The following is an 8,970-nucleotide window of genomic DNA, read 5'->3' on the forward strand; positions in this document are numbered from 1 at the left end:
GCGTGCACGTCATGTACACGTGCGCATGTGTAGTAAAATCTCAATTCAGACTTCAGCGCCAGCTACACGTGCGCGTGCTTTGTCTTAGATGCACCATCGATGCGTGCACGTTAGGCACGCGTGCGCGTCATTTGCAAAACTTTGCCTCCAACTTTGAATTTTGTCTGAAAACACTGAGTAGATGAACGTAGTGCTCTCTTTGAAAACGAGCACCAAACACTTCCACGCGTACGCATCCTGCACGCGTGCGCGTCGCTTACTGAGCATGGCGCTCTTTGTTTAAACGCAACTTTGCTCTGTGCTGAACCTTTTTCTCTTCATTTTATCACCTAAAATCAACCAAATAAGCAATGAAAGTCCCACCAAAATCACCAAAATTTGCATCATCCATTCTAATCACTTAATTCTTGCATAAATCTCATGATTTTGTATAAAATAAATGATGTTTGATTGAATCACAATAATCATGAAATTCCACTCCAACCACTTACTTATTGTGCAAGAAAGTGCATAAAACATAATGAAACAAATGAAAAAAGCTTGTGAAACTAGCATAAAATGACTTGTCATTAGGTGTGTATCATTTGGGTATGGGAAACTTGGGACGTTGGTTGAGGTAAAAGTGTATTTTGTATTTTTGTTGAAAATCATGGGATTGGGTACGTGCTTATGCATTAAATATGTAAAACCATATGCATTGATACGTTTGTATGTACTTTGCTCTGAAAAAAAAATGTGAAAAGAAATGTAGAAAAAGAAATAGAAAAATAAAAGAAACAAAAATATATAGAAAAAAATGCAATAAAAAGGGGACAAAAATGCCCCAAAGTAAAGTAACAATAACAATGCATATGGAATGTGAATTAAAGAGAATGCATGAGTATGTGAAAAAGTGGGAATGATGGATAGCTAGGTATTGTATTAGAATTGTATAGGTTCTTATATGTGTTTGGTGAGAGCTTAGGTTAATCAAAGATTCAAATTTCAAGCTCACTTGACCATATGCATCCCTACCTTTACCCTAGTCCCATTACAACCTATGAATAAGACCTCATGATAAATGTATGCATGAATTAACTAATTGTTGATTGTTGGATGAAAAAAAAATCATGGAAAGTATGATAAGAAGAGAATTGAGTGATCAACCCTATACACTTGAGCGACTAGAGCGGATACACTTCCGGTGAGGGTTCGATGCTTAATTCCTTGTTCCCGGCTTTCATGAGCTTTCTTCTTGCAAGTCTATTTGAACTTCATTTTTATATTTGAATTGGTAGGATTCATGAATCACGATATGATCTTAGCCCTACTTGTTTATATACGTTCTTGGAGATTGATTTACTTTTGACCAAGTAGGTAGAAGCATTTTGCATTTAGTTGCATTCATATAGATAGATGCATTTAGGTTATTTGCATTGATTAAATGTTCATACCCTTTTCTTGTCTTTGTTGGTTTAGCATGAGGACATGCTTGATTTAAGTGTGGGGAGGTTTGATAAACCCAATTTTGTGGTTTATCCTGAGTTGATTTTAGGGAATTTTATCAATTTTTCTCACATTTATTCAATAAAATAGCATGGTTTTGTGAATTTCTCCTAATTTGTGCTTAAGAGTAAAAACATGCTTTTTAGGCCTTTAAATCGCTAATTTTATTTCATTAATTCTATTTGATGCCTTGATATGTTTGTTAAGTGATTTTAGGATTAGAAGGCAAAGATTGGGTTGAAGGAATGAAGAAAAAGCATGCAAAATTGGAGAACTCATGAAGAAATGAAGGAATTGCTAAGCTGTCACTACAAGAAAAACACCCATTCAGGTACACTTGAAAAGTGTAGTTAAAAGTGAAAAAAAATGATGCCTTAGGCTACGGCTACGCTTTTTGGGCTACGGCTACGCTTTTTGGGGTGATTCCTATTCGGCCGTTGCCTATTCTCAAAGGCTACGCTTTTCTGCACCAAAGGCTACGCTTTTGGCGTTTGGGAATAGGCTACGCTTTTCAAGTGATGCTGTCCAGGACCAAAGGCTACGCTTTTCAGCTTTCATTTTTCCAGAATAGGCTACGCTTTTCAACCCTACTGCATCACTTGTAAAGCGTAGCCACATTGTATACCATAGCTACTTTTTATAAGCGTAGCCTTAAATCCCTCTCTTTTTTTTTTGTATACTATAACTACTATATATAAGTGTAGCCTTAGGTCCCTCATTGTTTTTTTTTTATTTTCTATATATATATATTCTAATAATTTTTTTTTCTATAACCTAATAACAGTTCACTTAGAATTTACTACTAATAAACTATAAAAAACCAAAATATTGTATCCTACATAAGTATCTTCTAATAAGAATTATTAATCTTCTGATAGATGAGAAAAAAATCTTGTTCCTTAAATATCTTGTTCGACGGAAGATCGTATTTGGGAGATTTCTGGTTCTTCATCTGCCTCAAATCTTGTTCTGTAGGTTCTGGCAACTACAAAAGAAAAAAATCAAAATTATATAACACTTACTAAACCCCTTAAGGCTTAAATTTGAAAGCATACATAGCACAAAATGGAAAAAAATGAAATTCACAAACAAAATCAGAAACAAGGTAAAGAAGTGTATATCATACCAATTCAATGTGACCCTGAGGGAAATAGAAAACTCTGTCTTGAACACAAGGAACATCCATTAATGGCCCTGCACACAGCCTCCATAGCTCTTTAAACAAATCATCACCAGCCCCATCTGCCACAAAACAAAACACAAACATGTTGGAAACTTTGCATGATTTTTTTCAGACCAAAGATGGAAACTTTTTCCTCTCATTTTTGCATTAAGCTCTTCCTTAGTAACCTCCATGTTCACAAGGCAAAAGGGTCATTCACTTCATATTGAAAAATTAAAGGAAAATATTAAAAATGAAGGGTCCCAACAACATTAGTGAATTGCTAAAAGAACACAGACATTACTCTTTTTCAGCTCAACACTCACATTAACCAAACATGGTAACAACAAAACCACATGAAAATAAATAAATAAGTGGGAGATATTGAACAGAGGAAGAGATATTATTAGATCCATTAAGACTTAAAAGAGTCAACTATCTAAGGTAAAGAGTCAACCATAGTCTCTTGAAACTCAGCTCCAAGATAGCCACTAGAAACATGGAACCCGTTATCCAATAACAAGTAGTTTGCCACAGTACCAGAAATGTATAGATAATAATAAGAGACAATCAAGAAGACACGAAAGGAGAGAATAAAGGGCACAGACCTCATTTTGGGTCCTGTTGCATAAAGATTCAACCAATTGATTTCTGTCAAATCCCATATTAACCACTTCCTGAAGAAGCTCTTCGTCAATCTGCAAAACCATGATATTGGTGGATTTTGTATATATGAACTGATTATAATATATCCAGAAATTCAAATGAAAATGCAACAACAAAAGCCAAAGTTTAGGTTCAAAATCAGCAACAATATCAACTCAGTCAGAGCATTCCAAATTTCAAATATTCACAAACAAACCAACAAATCATGAAACAGAAACTATAGATATTCAATTGGAGCACCTAAATCTTTTCAAATGCATGTAAGATAGAGCAGTTGGCACATCTGTTTTACAAAAAGTGATAGTGACGAATAAAAAGATTGTTATGCAAATCTGTTTTACAATTACACATGATGTGTAGATAGAGTGGTTGGCACTAAGAAAATTAGAGGAGTATAGCAAAATAGGGTGACATTAAAACATGCAAGGTTTTGATAAATTGGAGCAAATAAATAAGAAACAGAAGAATTTATTGCCAATATCTGACCTGCGATAGTGTCGTGCAGTTTCGATCAGCAGTGGCATTGATTAGCACCTGACATGTTAAGTAAGTGAATAAGTGTGAGTATCAAAATTGTTTAAGGTGGAGTTAATGTCAAAAATAAAAACCAGATGAGGCAAACGCTGCTTGCAGACTTGCTCCCAGTATCGTCAACTATTCCATCCAATGAGTCCCCTTGTTCATTCTGGCGTGCCTGCAAATTTGACAACTCTTCACAACATTTCTCTTGCTCTTCTCCATCAGATGTTGAATTCACATCAACTGCTTCAACTAGCAGAGATGAATTCTCAGAACTGAAAAATCTTTCTCCAGAATCTCCAATCTTGTCATTAACTCCCATTGTGCATTCAGATTCTCTAGATATTGCAGTTACTGATGCTACATGTTTTCCATCAATAGATTCTGAATCAATATTAGTAAGAAAGCTAGAGCAATGCTCTTCTATAGAAGCCTCTTGCCTCCTAAGTTTGAAATTGTGTATAGATAAATTTTGTGGAGTTTGAAATTGTGTATAGCTAAAAACTAAACCTTATTTTACCTGGAAAAATGTTAACAGAGATAAGAGGTAAGAAGAAATTAATTCAAGAACATCCATTTATCTCATTCTCATTTTCATTTTTTCTTTTCACTTCACCGGCACTTGTTCAATATATTTAAGGTAAGCATTCAAAGCGTATTTCTCTCAGAAAATTACAGGGACAGATAATTTCAAAATTCTTTTAACCCCCAAAAACCCAAAAAAATGGGACAAGCTTGGTTGTTATTGTTTAACAAAAGATTTAAGGAAATCTCCCTTACTATATTTAAGCTCACAACATGTAACGGTGGTGCATCAAAAAATGCAATCCCATTCAACTCAATGCCAGTCCACTTGTGCAAAATAATTTTTGGACCAGATGCTATCAAGAGATGGCCCTGAAGAGAGGCCAAGGCAGATATAGCTCCTTTTAATTCCTTTGAGTACACCTCTGAAACCTGTGAAAATGAACATTTAATAACTGTCCAAAAAAAGGCATCACTCAAGGTTTAGCCAAGTGCCAAAAAATTCAGCCAAAATTTGAGAAAGCAACCCCAAAGATACCAGAGTTTGAGGATTATCGGTATTTTTTCCTAAAGAGAACAGCAGGATACGTCCTCTAGCAGCCACTTCTCCTCCTTGCACATAAGCAGTGCCAACAGCCAAAAGTGTTTCATTTTCTTTGGAGGATGTATTCTATGCAAAAGGAAAAATCACAAAATGGAATTAGTGAGGCCAAGCAGCTAAAAACATGATCTATTCTATTACCAACAGTGTAACCATTCTCACTGTAAGGGCATTTTCAGAAGTTTGCATAGGAATTGTTGCCTTTGTTTGCCAAGGGCCACCAGACTTATCTAGCTCCATAATACGAACCTCAAATTCATCAACAGAATAAAAACGGTTTTATTCAACAGACTTCTCACTCTGATGGTTGGAATCTTGTTCAACTAGAGAAACAACTTGATTAAGTGGTTTAGGAACCTGGTTTTATATCAATAAACAGTTTTGATTACTTTCTGAAAAAATTAGCAAACTGATTAATATTTTATAATATATGAACTGAACAAGCTACAACACAACTTACTAAACAGGACACAATCTAGTGAAAATGAACCTGAGCAGGACTAGTTAATATGGTCTGAATGTTTGATTCTTAACACAAATGTTGGAAATAACAATAAATATACTGTGGTTTTTTTTTCTTTTAATGCATCAATCATAAAAAAAAATTCAACCACAAGGAATACTCATAATCATATTTAAGGCCTAATAAATAAAGAAATAAAAAAAGAAAAGAATACATCTATCTTACAGAAACTGAGACAATAAGTGGATATAGATTCTTCTCCGCAAAGTATGTTACTTGATGTGGGGTGGCCTTCAGTGGAATCTAAGGATGAAAACAGATTAGAAAGTTCAAGAAATAAGGGATTGTATACATGAGACAATAATTAGTGATGATGTCTTGGCATAATTAGAAATCAACCATATATCTTGGCAGCTTCCACGATGATTCTGGGCAGCTCCAGTGATGGTGGAAGACCTTCAGCAACAGCCAAACAGAAACGTTGGTTCCCGCAGCAGTAATGACAGTTACAGTAGCACAAGGAATCTGAACTCAATGAACTCAAGGGCAGAATCAGCTCAGGGCAGTGGACGTTGAATATGATTACGACGGCAATAGGGCAGTAGCAACTCACCCCCGCTAGTGGCTCCAATCGCAGCAACTCCAAATCGACGGCAGCAGCGGCTTGAACGGCAGCGGCGACAGAAGCTCAGTGACAGTCGTGGCTCCAGCGACAAGCCCTTATAACGGTGGCGACAGATCGACGGCTCAGGGTGAGGGAAGCTCGACGGTGCACAGCGACACGAGCACGACAGCGGCTCCTCGCAGCTTCGTTGGTGGTGACGGCGACGAGCCTGGCTTCAACGGCAGCGATCACGGGTAGCTCCTCTCGAATCTGTCTCTCTCTCTCTCTCATGTGCGACACGACGGTGGCATTCGACGGCAAGGAGGACGACTTTCCGCAGCTCTGAAGGAGGCAATAGCTGCAGCGGCGCTGCGGTGGTGATGGCTGGGCAGGCCTTTCCTCTCCTCTCTTCTTCTCCCGATTCCTCTTCTCTCTACAGTGGCTGCTTTTGTTTGTTACGTTGAAGGAGGGTGAGGTTGCGGCTGTTAGAGTTAGGAATTTTGGGAATTAGAGTTTTATGAGTTAATTTGGGAATTTTGGAATTTAGGGTTAGAAATTAGAGATGTTACAGTGAGTGGTGATGGCGCAGAGTCTTCTCTGGGTTGGGAGGGGCGCGAAGAAGGGAAAAACTAAGGTGGGGTTTTATGTTTTCATTTTATTTGGCTAAGTGTTTGTACGTGGATCATTTGCTGAAAATTGAAAAAAATTTTACTAAGTGTTGGACATTTGACTTGAGATACATTAGGCAACACTTTTAAAGCGCACCTGAAACCTGACAAATAGGTTACTCTTTAAAAGTGTATTTTTTGGTGTAAAAAATGAACCCATAGCTTTTAAGATAAGGCTACGCTTTATAAGTGATATTTATAATACCTAAGGCTACACTTTTCAAGTGATGTCACAAATGTGTTTTCTATTCTCCTACAAAAAAGAAACACGGAGAAAAGCGTAGCCTATTCCTAGAATAGGCTACGCTTTTCAAATGTAGCTTAAAAAAAATGTAGCTGAATGGGTATTTTTCTTGTAGTGTGTCAATCCTGACCTCTTGGTACTAAATCGATCATAACTTGAGCTAGAGAGATCCAAATGGGGCAGTTTCAGTTGTGTTGGAAAGCTAACATCTGGGGCTTTAAAATGATATACAATTTACTATAGTTTCCTTGCAGTTAAGTGATGCGCACACGTCGCCCATGCGTGCGTGTCGCAGGATCAGCGTGGGCCATTTTAAGCAACTCGTGGCCAGCGATTTCTAGCTCATTTTGGGCCCAATCCAACTCATTTCTGATGCTATTGAACCCAAGGACTGAAGAGGGAATGAACCAAGTATCATAGTTTGGTTTTCATCATGTTGTAGGTTAGAATTCTAGAGAGAGAATCTCTCCCTTCTCTCTAGAATTTAGGGTAGTTTAGGTTTAATTCTCTTAGATCCAACTTTCAATTCTTGTTTTGATTTAGTTTTCCCTTTTAATTTTTTGTTGTTATATCTTTACTCTTCGAGTTTTACTTGTTGATTTCCTTTTTTGCTCTCTTTTACTTTCATAAACCCTTGTTGGATTTTAATTTTCTTTTAATACAATTTCATGTTTTCATGTCCCTTTTATGTTTATCTTCATTGCTATTGTTGATTTCTTTCTTGTGTTAGTTATGGGTTTCATTAATTCTTGCATTTTGTGATGTTTACTTTAATTGCAGACTAGGTGTTTGATGGAATGCTTTCTCTAGTTTTTGAGTAGTTCTCTTTACTCTTCTCCTAGGCTAAGGGAATTGGGTAAACTTGAGTCATTGGGTCTAAATGATTTGGTGATTTGAGAACCCTAGCGGTCGATTTGATACCCATTGACACCAATCTACTACTATGTCAATTAGTAGTTGGATTGGGGCTTATGAGTTGAAATTGACAAAGCCATTTAACGTACTTCAAGCTTGGAAGTAGACATTATATGTACTTCAAGCATAGAGTTAGACTTAATGAGCTTGGTTCCTCATAATTGTCAAGATATGGTTATTAGATAAGGATGGTGATCCCAATTTCCCATGTCTAGCCAAGAGTTTTTTTCCTTTCTTTTATTAGTTCTTGTTCTTCATAGCCAATAATTGATCATTTCATTGCAATTCCTTGTGAGACGACCCGAGGTTTGAATACTTCGATTAATTTTCATTGGGGTTTGTACTTGTGACAACCAAACCATATTAAAATTGGATTTGAGTATTGTTAGTTATTTGGGAACTATACTATCAACGGGAATTATTTTGTGTGAAATTTTTAACCGTCGAAAATATTCTTAATCAATGAGCGGATATTTTATACACTTTTTGGCATTGTTTTCATATAGTTTTTAGCATGTTTTGTTTAGTTTTTATTAAGTTATTATAGGTTTTAGTGTTAAATTCACATTTTTGGATTCTACTATGAGTTTTTGTGTTTTAGTACAATTTCAGGTATTTTCTGGCTGAAATTGAGGAGCTGGAGCAAAAATCTAATTCAGAGACAGAGAAAGCACTGCAGATGCTGTCTGGATCTGACCTCCTTGCACTCGGAAGAGATTTTTTTGGAGCTAAAGAAGTCCAAATGGAGAATTCTCAACGGCTATGGAAAGCTGACTTTTAGATCTTTATAGCAATGTATAATGGTCCATACTTTGCTTTAGATTAGAAGACCCAAAACTGGCGTCCAACACCAGCCTCCTACCCCCTTCCAGGCATCCAGCGCCCAAAGAGCAGAGCCCAGCGTCCAAACGCCCTGAGAGGACCCCCTAGCCATTGTTCAACACCCTAGGAGCCTCATAGCACGTGAATCTCATCAAAGCTCAGGACAAACACTCACCAAGTGGGCCCCAGAAGTGGATGTTAGCACTAGAAAGACTGTTTTACCCTTACTAGTCATTAGTTTAGTATTTAAAGCAGAAGATCACACTTTGTTATAGATCTTTCGCCCATCATTCAGA

The 8,970-nt window shown here is 36.9% G+C and overlaps 2 long non-coding RNA genes across 2 annotated transcripts; both read right to left on the bottom strand.

Annotated features, from left to right (window-relative positions):
* On the bottom strand, positions 2,385–3,555 carry LOC110262861. Its single transcript, XR_002347875.1, has 3 exons — positions 3,256–3,555; positions 2,612–2,727; positions 2,385–2,470 (listed from the first exon to the last, which is right to left on the bottom strand). It is a non-coding gene; the product is annotated as an uncharacterized LOC110262861 (long non-coding RNA).
* Positions 5,785–6,588, bottom strand: LOC110262862. The gene is made up of 2 exons (XR_002347876.1): positions 6,035–6,588; positions 5,785–5,877 (listed from the first exon to the last, which is right to left on the bottom strand). It is a non-coding gene; the product is annotated as an uncharacterized LOC110262862 (long non-coding RNA).

This window comes from Arachis ipaensis, chromosome B05, assembly GCF_000816755.2.
Source record: "Arachis ipaensis cultivar K30076 chromosome B05, Araip1.1, whole genome shotgun sequence".
In the NCBI taxonomy this organism is placed as follows: Eukaryota; Viridiplantae; Streptophyta; class Magnoliopsida; order Fabales; family Fabaceae; genus Arachis; species Arachis ipaensis.